The sequence below is a fragment of the Panthera leo genome, chromosome A3, assembly GCF_018350215.1.
Source record: "Panthera leo isolate Ple1 chromosome A3, P.leo_Ple1_pat1.1, whole genome shotgun sequence".
In the NCBI taxonomy this organism is placed as follows: Eukaryota; Metazoa; Chordata; class Mammalia; order Carnivora; family Felidae; genus Panthera; species Panthera leo.
The window spans coordinates 115,226,974-115,241,617 of record NC_056681.1 but is presented as its reverse complement, the minus strand read 5'-3'; the positions used below and the strand labels follow the sequence as shown (position 1 = coordinate 115,241,617).

Here is a 14,644-nt window from a genome sequence, read left to right as displayed (position 1 = left end):
CAAAATAAATAAATAAACTTTAAAAATGGATTAAGGATCTAAATGTGAGACCTGAAATCATAAAAATCCTAGAGTAGATTACAGGCAGTAATTTCTCTGACATCATCCATAACAACAATTTTCTGGATTTATCTCTCTTCTGTGACAAGGGCAATAAAAGCAAAAATAAACTATTGAGACTACACCAAAAAAAGCTTCTGTACAGCAAAGGAAACAACCAAGAAAACTAAAAGATAACCTATGGAATGGGGGAAGATTTTTGCAAATGACATATCTGATAAAAGGTTAATACCAAAAAAATATAAAGATCTTATACAGCTTGACATCAATTAAATAATCAAATTAAAAATTGGCAGAAGACATGAACAGACATTTCTCCAAACATGTACAGATTGCCAACAGACACATGAAAAGATGCTCAACATCACTGATTGTTAGGAAATGTAAACCAAAACCAAAATGAGATATGTCCTCACACCTGACAGAATACCTAAAATAAAAAAGTCAGGAAATAACAAGTGTTGGCAAGGATGTGGAGAAAAGGAACCCTGAAGCACTGTGGGTGGGAATGCAAACTGGTGTAATCACTGTGGAAGACAGTATGGAGGTTCCTTAAAAAGTTAAAAATAGATCAATGCCAGAAGCTGGTTCTTTGAAAGAATTAACAAAGTTGATAAACCACTAGTCAGTTTGATCAAAAAGAAAAAGGAAAGGGCCGAAATAAATAAAATCAAGAATGAAAGAGGAGAGATCACAACCAACACAGCAGAAATAAAAACAATAATAAGAGAATATTATGAGCAATTATATGCCAATAAAATGGGCAATATGGAAGAAATGGACAAATTCCTAGAAACCTATACACTACCAAAACTAAAACAGGAGGAAATAGAAAATTTGAACAGACCTATCACCAGTAAGGAAATCGAATTAGTAATCAAAAATCTCCCCCAAAACAAGAGTCCAGGGCCAGATGGCTTTCCAGGGGAATTCTACCAAATACTTAAGGAAGAGTTAACACCTATCCTCTTGAAGCTGCTCCAAAAAGTAGAAATGGAAGGAAAACTTCCAAACTCATTCTATGAAGCCAGCATTACCTTGATTCCAAAACCAGACAAAGACCCCACTGAAAAGAATTATAGACCAATTTCCCTGATGAACATGGATGTAAAAATCCTCAATAAGATATTGGCCAACCAGATGCAACAATACATTAAAAGAATTATTCACCACAACCAAGTGGGACTTATACCTGGGATGCAGGTCTGGTTCAGTATCTAGAAAACAATTAATGTGTTTCATCACATCAATAAAAGAAAGGACAACCATATGATCCTCTCAATAGATGCAGAGAAAGCTTTTGACAAAATACAGCATCCTTTCTTGATAAAAATCATCAAGAAAGAGGGATAGAAGGATCATACCTCAAGATCATAAAAGCCATATATGAAAGACCCAATGCTAATATCATCCTCCATGGGGAAAAACTGGGAGCTTTCTCCCTAAGGTCAGGAACAAGACAGGGATGTCCACTCTCACCACTGTTATTCAACATAGTGTTGGAAGTCTTAGCCTCTGCAATCAGACAACACAAAGAAATAAAAGACATCCAAATCGGCCAGGAGGAGGTCAAACTTTCACTCTTTGCAGATGACATGATACTCTATATGGAAAACCCAAAAATGCACCAAAAAACTGCTAGAACTGGTTCATAAACTCAGCAAAGTTGCAGGAATCAACAATGCACAGAAATCAGTTGCATTCCTATTCACCAATGAAGCAACAGAAAGAGAAATCAAGAAATCGATCCCATTTACAATTGCACCAAAAACCATAAAATACCTAGGAATAAATCTAACCAAAGAGGTGAAAAATCTATAGACTGAAAACTATAGAAAGCTTATGAAAGAAATTGAAGGCACACACAAAAAATGGAAAAATATTCCATGCTCCTGGATAGAAAGAACAAATAGTGTTACAATGTCAATACTACCCAAAGCAGTCTACATATTCAATGCAGTACCTATCAAAATAACACTTGAAGGGGCGCCTGGGTGGCTCAATTGGTTAAGCGTCCGACTCCGGCTCAGGTCATGATCTCGCGGTTGGTGAGTTTGAGCCCCGCGTCGGGCTCTGTGCTGACGGCTCAGAGCCTGGAGTCTGCTTCAGAGTCTGCGTCTCCCTCTCTCTCTGACCCTCCCCCGTTCGTGCTCTGTCTCTCTCTGTCTCAAAAATAAATAAACGTTAAAAAAATAATTTAAACTTTGAAAAAAAAATAACACCTGCATTATTCACAGAGCTAGAACAAACAATCTGAAAATGGGTATGGAACCAGAAAAGACCCCGAATAGCCAAAACAATCTTGAAAAAGAAAACCAAAGCAGGAGGCATCACAATCCCTGACTTCAAGCTGTATTAGAAAGCTATAATCATCAAGACAGTATGGTACTGGCCCAAAAACAGACACTCAGGTCAATGGAACAGAACAGAGAACCCAGAAATGGACTCACAGATGTATGGCCAAGTAATCTTTGACAAAGCAGGAAACAATATCCAATGGAATAAAGACAGTCTCTTCAGCAAGTGGTGCTGGGGAAACTGGACAGGAACATGCAGAAAAATGAACCTGGACCACTTTCTTACACCATAGTCAAAAATAAACTGGATGAAAGACCTAAATGGAAGACAGGAAACCATCAAAATCCTTGAGGAGAAAGCAGGCAAAAACCTCTTTGATCTTGGCTGCAGCAACTTCTTACTCAACACGTCTCCAGAGGCAAGGGAAACAAAAGCAAAAATGAACTACTGGGACCTCATCAAAATAAAAGCTTCTGCACAATGAAGGAAACAATCAGCAAAACTAAAAGGCAACTGACAGAATGGGAGAAGATATTTACAAATGACATATCAGATAAAGGGTTAGTATCCAAAATCTATAAAGAACTTATCAAACCCAACACCCAAAAAACAAATAATCCAGTGAAGAAATGGGCAAAGGACAGGAATAGACACTTCGCCAAAGAAGACATTTGGATGGCCAACTGACACATGAAAAAATGCTCAACATCACTCATTATCAGAGAAATACAAATCAAAACCACAATGAGATACCACCTCACACCTGTCAGAATAGCTAATATTAACAACCCAGGCAACAACAGATGTTGGCAAGGATGTGGAGAAAGAGGATGTCTTTTGCACTGCTGGTGGGAATGTAAACTGGTGCAGCCACTCTGGAAAACAGTATGGAGGTTCCTCAAAAAATTAAAAATAGAACTACCCTAGGACCCAGCAATTGCACTATTACACACACACACACACACACACACACACACACACACACACACAAAATGGAGCATTACTCGGCAGTCAAAAAAAAGAAAGAATGAAATCTTGCCATTTGCAACTACATGGATGGAACTAGAGGGTATTATGCTAAGTGAAATGAGTCAGTCAGAGAAAGACAAATATCATATCACTTCACTCATATGAGGACTTTAAGATACAAAACAGATGAACATAAGGGAAGGGAAACAAAAATAATATAAAAACAGAGATGGGGACAAAACATAAGAGACTCTTAAATATGGAGAACAAGCAGGGTTACTGGAGGAGTTGTGGGAGGGGGGATGGGCTAAATGGGTAAGGGGCATCAAGGAATCTGCTCCTGAAATCATTTTTCCACTATCTGCTAACTAACTTGGATATAAATTTAAAAAATAAAAATAAATTTAAAAAAGTTAAAAATACAACTACCCTATAATAAATACTGGGTATTTATTCAAAGAATAGGAAAACACTAATTCAAAAGGATACATGCACCCCTATGTTTATTGCAGCATTATTTATAATAGCCAAATCATGGAAGGTACCCAAATGTCCCAAATGTCTGTCGACAGATGAATGGGTAGAAGAGGTGGTATATGTATTCAATGGAGTATTACTCAGCCATAAAAAAGAATGTAATCTTGCCATATGTCCAGAGAGTGTAAAGCTAAGTGAAGTAAGTCATTCAGAGAAAGACAAATACCATATTATTTTAGTCAGATGTTGAATTTATGGAAAAAAAAACAAATGAACAAAGGGAAAAAAAAGAGACAAACCAAGAAACCGACTCCTAACTATAGAGAACAAACAGATGGTTACCAGGGGAGAGGTGGGCGAGGCGATGGGTAAAATAGGTGGAGATTAAGAATACATTTACTGTGATGAACACTGAGTAAAAATGGAAGTGTTCAATCAGTATATCGTACACCTAAATCTAATATAACACTGTACATTAACTCCACTGGAATTAAAATGAAAAAACAAAAGATTTGAGTTATACACACAGAGGAATATTAGTTAGCCATAGATAAAGAGTAAACTCTGCCTTTGAGACAACATGGATGGACCTTGAAGGTATTATGCCAAGTGAAGTAAGTCAGAGGAAGACAAATATCATATGATCTCACATATATGTGAAATCTAAAACCAAAATATAACGACAAAGAAAACAGCAAAACCTGAATTCAGATGCAGAGAACACATTGGTAGTTGCCAGAGCCTGGGGGTTGGGGATTTAGCAAAATTTGTGAAGGTGATCAAAAGGCACAAACTTCTAGTCATAAAATAATAAGTTATGGGGATAAAATAAACAGCATGGTAAGTATAATTAATAATACTAGATTGAACATTTAGAAGTTGCTGAGAGTAGATGCTTAAAGTTCTTATGAGAAAAATTATCTATTGTATCTATGGGTAATGATGTTAACTAGACATACTATAGTGATCATTTCCCAGTATATATTCATATGGAATCAGTTTGTTTTACACCTAAAATTAATGTTATATATCAGTTTCATTTCAGTTAAAAAAGTAGCACTGCTTTATTGGGTAGTTGTAAGGATTAAGTTCCAGTGGAGTGCTTTTGCTGCTTCTTGTCGCTTCTGTAGTTCCGTTTGGAACATCCCTCCTCTGCCTTTTGCCTCACAGAGGTCCATATTAGGCCCTCATTTTTCCCGTGTCTCAGAGACCCATACTCTTTCTCTTTATCCCACCACCTAAGCTTTATTTCTTCCTGCTCTTCACTGGTATTGTCATTTTTATTGTCACAAATCTTTCTCCTCTTTTGTCATGAATTCCTACCTAAGTATTTCATTCTTAGCTTTTCCATTTGTACATCTTACCCCCACATGAGTTATAAGCTCCTTATAGAGTATCCTTCATATTGTAGGTTCTTGAATATTTGTAGACTTGGTAGGATTTCTTGAAAATGCAAAATTTAATGAGAACTGATTATGGATTAGAGAAAATGATTTTAGAACCAGTGGTGAATAAGTGCAAAGAAAATTAAGGCAAAAATGTAGGCAGAAAGAAAACAAAACACGAAAATCAAACCAAACTTCAAATGGAGCATGTTTGCAAATGAGAGTATTAAAGCTGGAATTTGCAGGGGGAAATGAAAGGGAAAAGAATGGAAACATCTCAGTCCTGCTTCAGACTATACTAGACTTAGCCTGTTGACAGTTTGACATGACTTTAGGGAATATTTAATATTGCTATTTGTAATTATTTCTGATAAATATTTGTTTACCGGATGTTTAGAATAGGGTTTTCTAATCTATTTAGTTCATTTACAAATGACTAAAGAAAAATGATATTTTATATTTGTAGTGCCAAGTTGGAGAATGGATGAGAGTTTGGAATTTAAGAATTCTTTCACTAAGGTGAAATAACAGACTAATATAACGGGTTAGGAAAGAAATCAGTAAGGGTATTTAGATTCCAGGTCAGGTTATAAAGAATTTTGTTAAAGTTAATAGTTTGGTGGAGTTTGCTAAGATACAGGAAATTAAATTTTAACCAAAAATGTCCTATAGTTAGAAATCAGCTGTATCTAATGGTAGTATACACATAGATTTTTATTTTTAGCCAACTTTGTAACCACTTAGTTGCAATTAATGAAATGAAATATTAACCCAAAGATGTCATAAAAAGCCATTTGCCTGGTACAGAATCACCAGGCAAATGGGCTTTTTGTTCATGTGTGCCTACACAACTCATGGCTTCTTGATTTTTCCAGACACTTAGTGGCAGAAGAGTTTGAGGCCTTTCCAAAGTATAAAGAGGAGTAAATATTAAAGAGATAGTGATTTAAAAAGTGGCCATGTTGTGTATTAAATTTAAAATCTCCCTGACCTGACATCATAGTTTCAAAGTAAATTGTCACGCAGTTCTGCAATTCTAAAACCGCAACATAACAGAATGGTGAAAAGTAGGAAAATCACAAATTGTGAGATAGAATTGTTATGAAATATGTGAAATTGTGAAATACGATTGTTCAGAATGAGATCAGGGAGAACGGGGAGTTACAGCACGGCCTCTGATGAATGCTTCTATCGGTTCTGTTGTTAAAGACACGCAGACTGAGTGTATGCCAGAAGCTCACCTGGGCTGGGCTGCTTTCCCAGGATAATTGAAACTGGGTGGGGGGTAGCTCCCAAGTTTGGCCTCCCAGAGTACTGACCTGTCTGCCAAAACATTAAATATTTTTGGTCACATTAAATATTTTTTGTGAATTTGATTTACAGAAATAACTGCAATTTTATTTCAAATACCTTTGGTGTTTTCTAAGCATTTTTCTTTTTATCAATCCTGAATAAAACAGTCAAAGTCTACTCTACAACTCCCCAGTAACAACAACGATTATAGTGCACCCAGCTAGTACACATGGAAGTGCTGTAACACAGGGAGGTGTTGATGCAAAGATAATCATTTAGGTGGTCCAACTTTCCATCTTAACTGTGTTTCATTGATGTATTTATAAGGATTAGTAAAGTATACATTGTTGAAATAAAGATGTCGTTGCTCCTACAGTGTTAAGAGTTACTAAATTGATGTGACCTTAACTTTTATTAACAACTGTGTATTAAGCACAAAGAATGGATGTTTTCCTATTTGAGATATTTGCAATTTATAATACCAAACTTTATCTCCTATGAGAAGGAAAATTCTTCCTCTCCTACATAGCTTCCTCCTACTTTATTTTCTTTATTATTATTATTATTATTATTATTGTTATTATTACTATTTGCTTTCTCCTACTTTAAATTGACATTCTCTAAAACTAATATCTTTAAGCCCTGGAAGTCTTTGACTTCATCCAGTTTGGTGGACCTGATTTTTACTTTACCAATTTCACACTGTATATTAAAAGCGTCATTTGCCATGATCAAGTGAGATTTATTCCAGAGATGCAAGGATGGTTCAGTATCTACCAATCAATCAGTGTGATACACTACATTAACAAAATGAAGGGTAAACATCATATGATCCTCTCAATAGATGCGGAAAAGCATTTGTCAAAATTAGATACCTATTGATGATAAAAACTGCAAACAGTGTGAGCTTAGAGGTCAACATAATAAAGGCTATATATATGAAACACCCAGAGCTAACATCATGCTGAATGGTGAAAAACTGAGAGCTTTTCCTCTGATACCAGGAATAAGACAAGGATGTCTTGCCACTTTTATTCAACATAGTACTCGAAATCCTAGCCATAGCAGTCAAAGAATTAAAAGACATCCAGACTGGTAACGAAAAAGTAAAACTGTCACTATTTGCAGATGACACGATACTACACATAGAGAACCCTAAAGACTCTACCAAAAAAACTATTATAATAAATTAATTCAATAAAGTTGCAGGATACAAAATTGACATATAGAAATCTGTTGCATTTCTGTACACTAATAAAGTAGCAGAAAGAGAGGGGAACAAAACAGTTCCATTTACAATGACACTGAAAAGAATCAAATACCCAGGAATAAAATTAACCAAGGAGGTAAAAGACTGTACTCTGAAAAGTATAAAACACTGATGAAGACGCTGATGATGATTCAGACCAATGGAAAGATATTTTATGCTCATGGAATGGAAGAGTTTATATTATTAAAATATCCATGCTACCCAAAGCAAATCACGGATTCAATACAATCCCTATGAAAATACCAATAGCGTTTTTCACAGATCTAGAATAAAAAACCCTAAAATTTGTATGGACTCACAAAAGACCCCAAATAGCCAAAAAGAACCTTGAGAAAGAAAAGGGAAACTCAGAGGTGTCACAAACAACCCCAGATATCAAGAGGTACTACAAAGCTGTAGTAATCAAAACAGTACTGTACTGGTACAAAAGCAGGCACATAGATCAATGGGACGGAATAGAGAGCCCAGACATAAACCCATGTGTATATAGACAACTAATCTGTGACAAAGGAGGCAAGGGTGTACAATAGGGAAAAGCAGTCTCTTCAGTAAGTGGTGTTGAGAAAACAGGAGCACTTTCTTACACCGTACACAAAACGTAAACTCAAAATAGATTGAAGACCTAAATGTGAGGCCCGAAACCATAAAACTAGAAGAAAACAGACCGGAATCTCTCTGACTTTGGCCTTTGCAACATTTTCCTACATATGTCTCCTGAGCCAAGGGAAATAAAAGCAAAAACAAACTATTGAGACTACACCAAAATTAAATCTTTTGCACAGTGAAGGAAACTATCAACAAAATGAAAAGGCAGCCTAATGAATGGGAGAAGACATTTATAAATGATATGTCCAATAAGGGGTTCATATCCAAAATATATACAGAACTTAAATAACACACACACACACACACACACAATCCAGTTAAAAAATGGACAGAAGACATGAATAGACATTTCTCCAAGAATATACAGATGGCTGGGGTGCTTGGGTCGTTCAGCTGGTTAGGTGTCTGACTCTTGATTTCAGTTTAGATGTGAAACTGAACATGGGATCAAGCACCGCATCAGGGTCCAAGCTGACAGTGCAGAGCCTGCTTGGATTCTCTTTCTCCTTCTCTCTCTGTCCCTTTCCCACTCAACGTGTGTTCTCTCTCAAAATAAACTTAAAAAAAAAAAAAAAAAAGACGTATAGATGGCCAACAGACACATGAGAAGATGCTCAACATCACTGATCATCAGGGAAATGCAAATCAAAACCACAGTGAGGTATCACCTTCCATTATAATAGCTAGTATCCAAGAGGTCAGAAGTAACAAGTGTTGTCAAGGGTGTCCATAAAAAGGAACCCTAAGGCACTGTTGGTGGAAATGCAAATTGGTATAGCTGCTGTGGAAAACAATATGGGGCCTCCCCCCAAAATTAAAAATAGAAATATAATCCAGTAATTCCAGTACTAGGTATTTACCCAAAGAAACCAAAAGCACTAATTTGAAAAGATATATACAATCCTATGTTTCTTGAAGAATTATTTACAATAGCCAAGATAGGAAAGCAACCCAACTGCCCATCAATAGATGAATGAAGATGTTGTATGTATACAATGGAACATTAGCCATAAAAAAGAATGAAATCTTGCCATTCGTGACAATATGGATGGATTTAGAGGGTATAATGCTAAGTGAAATAGGTCAGAGAAAGACAAATATCACGTGATTTCACGTATATATGGAATCTAAGAAATGAAACAAATGGATAAACAAAAAAGTAGAAACAGACACATAAATAGAACTGGTGGTTGACAAGATGTGGATGGTAGGTATCGGGTAAAAATGGGTGAAGGAGGGACTGGGAAGTGTGGGTTTCCAGTTATGGACTAATCACAGGGGTGGAAAGTACAGGATAGGTAAAAGTAGTCGGTGGTATTGTAATAGTATTGTATGGTGACAGATGGTAGCTGTACTTGTGCTGAGCATGACATACATATAGAGTTGTCAAATCACCGTGAAACTAATGTAACACTGTGTGTCAACTATACTTAGAAAAAAATTAGTGCTACTTCACAACTCGAAGAGGAATAGATTTCTAATTGGAGAAATCTCTCACAAGACTTGGTGTCACTAACATCCCAGCCCCACTAGTTTCTTTGGTACAACCAAGACATGAGTTTTGTCGCCTACCTTAGATAAGTGTGTTCATCATCCAGGCTAACAACTGGTTTGGCCTTCCGGGAAGGAATCTCTTCCACAAACATATTTGAAGCTCCCTCTGTGACCCTTTCTTCAAAGGGGACTTCTCGTCAAGGGTTCCTGGTTACTAACTACACAAATCCTGGCTACTTAATACCTATACTGTAGCTGTTACTCTCACAGCAAACTTTTGTATGGCTAAACCACAAGAAACTGATCAATGTCTGGCTTCTTCTTGTATCTAAATTATAGAAGATTTCGCAGCAGCCTTGTTCCCTGTGTTGTTGCATTTATTACTAAACACCTAAAGGCCAGACAAAGATGATGTTTCACCATTTTTGACAGTGAACCGTTTTTTTTTTTTTTAATTATTATTAATGTATACATCTCATGACAGGATGAAAATACCTGATACTTTCTCTGCCTCCTAATAGCCAGTGTCAAGACAAAAGGGAGGGAGTGTGTCAGGAGGCTCTAGGGCAGATTTCCTCCTTCATCAAAGGGCAAGAGTTGATGAAGGGAGGATGGAGCTGCCTCTTTCCTACTTGGGACATTATTGTTAGAGCACATCATACTTGGAGCTGCCGCAGCTGTCTTGTGTCCAAGAGGATGGCGGAGTAGAAAACGAGAGCCTGGCCTCCGAACCAGCCTTGGGGCCAGCTTTATTTTATGTAAGAAACATAAATCCAGATTGTTTATATGACTTCCAGATTAGTATTCTGTCATTCATGGCCAAAAATTTGCTTTCCCCATTTCACCACGCTCTAAAGAAAAATATCCAATGATTGATTTACTCATTCAGTACATTTTATTCAGTGCTTATCATGAATCAAAATCTTTATGAAAACCATCAAATGAAATATAGTGCAGTATATTAAACCTTTTAGTTCTGTGGCTAGATATCACATTCAGATCTGTGTCTTTTCAGATACAAAGCAAAGATCAGTTTCATCTTAGCAATTCTAGTTGCAAAATGAGTTCTTGTAATTGTTGATTTTATAGTTTCAGTTGCCAGAGTTACTTGGCTGAGATGAGTTTTGATGCCTTTTTTTGGCGGGGGCGAGGGGTGGTCAGGGAGGGAGGGAAACCCATTGGGAACAAAGGTTCAGTTCAGTTAAGTCATGTGCCAGTCTATATACCAGGATTATACTTCTTTCTAGGATTATACTGAAAACTAAGTAACTCTTTAGGATTGTCTTGAGATCTAAGTAATTTAAATGAAGCTTTTGAATTTGTTAGTTTACTCCTTAACAAAACTTAAAGCCTGAGCTGTATGGAAGTTTACAGTTTCTTTGGGGTGGGAGAAACTGCTCTGGGCTTTAAGGCCATCCAAGCAATCACTTACTGAAGTTAATACAATTGGTTACCTCAGTTGGATATCCCAATTAGAGATGTGAACCATCTCTGATACCCCAGTCAGATTTGCATTGCTTCAGGCTGCTTGGCCTCCCAAATAAATATGAGCTTATGAAGCGTGTTTCGATTCTAGGCTTTTCAGTACCCCTATGCCTACTGAAAATGAAGGGATTCCTTTGCTTAAATTAATAAGTAGATTCTAAAAATTACCTAAAAAGAATGCTTTTATGACAGGGTGATTTTTAGGAGAGAGCAGTGAAAGAATTAGGGGGGAGCTTTAGGGTCTTGTGTCTGTTTTGCATTTAGTGGAGAAGCACAAACAAAATAAATCTTTCAGTGATCAGTTTGAGCCAACTTTGAAAAGAGTACTTTATAATAATAGTAAAAAGATAGGAGAGATGGCCCCAGTGGACCCCATGGACCCTGACCTTAATGTCAATAGAGAACTGGACTGCACTGCCTTCAGCTGTCCTTTCACTTGTGGCTAAGAGAGGGCTCTCTAAATTGAAATTTTATTTATTTTATTTTTTATTATGAGAAAGGCAGCATTGCAATACTGAGGAAAAAACGAATTGGCTGTTAGATTTATTATATATGTCATTATTAGAGGAGTTTCAAAAAAATTGTGGGTTTTTTTTCTTATTCCTTATCATAAATCTTACAGAAAACATTTTCCTTGTGCTTGCAGTCAGATATTTCTGAGTGTTACACCATTGTGTAATGAACACCAGGCAGGGACATATGATGTAGCCAAGAATTAGAAATGTTCCTCCACGGTACAAATAATGCCAAAACTATATCTTAGAAATGTTGTTACTGATAATCTTTTAACTATTATAGTCAAGTAAATGGTAAATGAATCCCAAGTAAGAATATTAAGGTCTCTGAGTTTAGAATGCAAAGCAGTGGTTATTTATATATATATTTTTAATCAAGCAAAAATTTGGATCAACTAATAGCTGATTCTTAAACACCTTTTTATATGGAATAATTTTAGATTTATAGAAAACTTGCAAAGATAGTACAAAAAATGTTTCTCTTCACCTAGCTTCTTTAGGACATGTATCAAAAGAAGAGGGTACAATCCCATTAACTACAGATCTCATTCGGATTTCAGATGTCCTTTTTCTGTGCCAGGAGCCAGTTGAGGATCCTGTCCTTTCTTCTGGTCACCATGTTTCCTTAGTCTCCATTCAGTGGCAGTCTCTCTTTGTTTTGGTGCTTTTGACAAGTACTGGTTGGATACTTTGTAGAATGTTCTTCAATTTGAGTTTGTATATCTTCTCATGATTAGATGGGGGCTATGGGTTAGAGGGAAAAGCACCATGGAGATAAAGTGCTCTTCTCATTTTAGCAGGGAGGTCCATGATATCCACATGGCTTATCACTGGTGCTGTTAATTGTAATCATTTGTCTTAAGGTGGTGCCTGCCAGGTTTCTCCACCATAAAGTTTCTGTTTTCTCCCCCTTTTTATATATGTTTATTCACTAACAGCAGCCCACGTACAAGGGCTGGGAGGGGGTGGGTATTGAACTTTACCTCCTGCAGTGAGGAGTGTCTACATATTTTATTTGTAATTCTGTAAGGAAGATTTGTCCCTTCTCATTTATTTATTTATTCAGTCATTTAATTATACCAATATGAACTTGTTGATATTTTTTCCTTTGGGTTATAATTTCGTATTATTTATTACAGTGTTGACATTGTATGGCTTTGTCCAGTGGAATATCTTGGAGGTTGGCGTTTGTGTCTTTTTGGGCCTCCATCTTTTTTTTTTTTTTTTTTTTTTTTTTTTAAACCTTTTTTTAACTTTTCACTTTCTAGTGGTATAAGATTTTTGTATTTTCCCTCCCCAGCCCTGGACTCCACATTTCTCTAAGGAATCCTAGTTCCATTTCTTAATGAATGCTATTAGAAACTGAGATCTTGGCCCTGATTGTGCTCTGTATTAGTTTCCTATTAGTGCTTGTACTGTGAGTAGAGTGGCTTAAACAACACACATTTATCATCTCACAGTTATGGAGGTTACCAGTCTGAGGTGACTCTGTTTGGGCTAAAATCAAGGCATTGGCAGGACTGGTTTCTTTCTGTAGGCTTTTGTATAGAATCGGTTTCCTTGATTTTTCCAGCTTTAATTGGACACTTAGTCCCTTGCACTTGGCCCCCTTTCTCCACCTTTAAAGCCAATAAAGACTGGTCGCATCCCTCTCGCTTGCATGAGTCTTTTCCTGCTTCCCTCTCCCACTTTTAAGGACCCCTCTGATTGCATTGGGTCCAGTAGGCTAATCCAGGATAATCTTCCTGTCGTAAGTTCAGCTGATTCTTTTTTGCCATGTCACATACTCACAGGTCTGGGAATGAGGATAGACCTATTTTGTGGGGACATTATTCTGCCTATCACATGCTAGTTGTTCTTCTCAGTGTACAGAACTAGTAATGTGCTTCACTTAGGAATTCATTTTGCACAGCAGTGGGCTTCTTAGATGTCAGTTCATCTAGGAAATTGATTAAATGGGAAATCTTGCCCAGTATGAAAGACAGATTTTAGTCCCACACTAGTGTGAACCCACAAATTATAAGCAAGGAGCCTTATCTCGCCAACCAAAAGCCATCAGTAGGTGTTTCCTTAGTGTCAAGCACGACATCCTACTCTCTGCAGGTAGATAGGTTAATCTCTTTGTGGAGTCTGTGAAATTTGCAGTAAGGCTGGTTTTTATCTTGCAAGTTAAGCAGCTTATGAGAGGGATGTAGACAGCATTACCTAATATAAAATGTTGAGTTCAAAGAAGATAGGGCTTCCCTAACTTTGTGTAGCATTTAACACCCTGACCAAAGTTGAAATTCTGAGAAATAATTACTTGTTCTGGATTTATATGTAAATTATCATTGTGCATAACTGCACCCTCAGTAAATACAGTATTTGCTCATGACTGTTGTGATATAAGTTTATACAAAAATTTGCATCTGTTTATATCACTCATTCTCATTTATTAGATGCCTGTGGATAACATTCCCCTAGGATTGAAGATGTAATGAAGAGAACAATTTGTCTCTTCCATGTTGTTTTTGGTGTCACATTTATAGTCTCATAGTAGATAACCATAATGAATTAATGAATACATGGACAACAGTGATACATCAGATTAATTTATCTTTGAAGTTCAGTTTTCATAGGACTAGGTGAGTAGTGCAGATGTTTTTATGATTCCCTTAACTGTATCCGCATTGAAGTGGAAAAAAGGAAAAAAAAAATGTGTAAAGAGCTTTTTTTTAATCAGAAAGAGTGCATGATGTTAAAAATCCACTCAATTCGGTTTTTTTTTTTTAATACAACTCTGAAATTTGATA

The 14,644-nt window shown here is 36.6% G+C and overlaps 1 protein-coding gene across 8 annotated transcripts in view; it reads left to right on the top strand.

Moving 5' to 3' along the window:
* The window catches only part of LCLAT1 (lysocardiolipin acyltransferase 1), a 181,698-nt gene that overhangs the window by 85,521 nt on the left and 81,533 nt on the right, over nt 1-14,644 (top strand). The window lies entirely within an intron of this gene.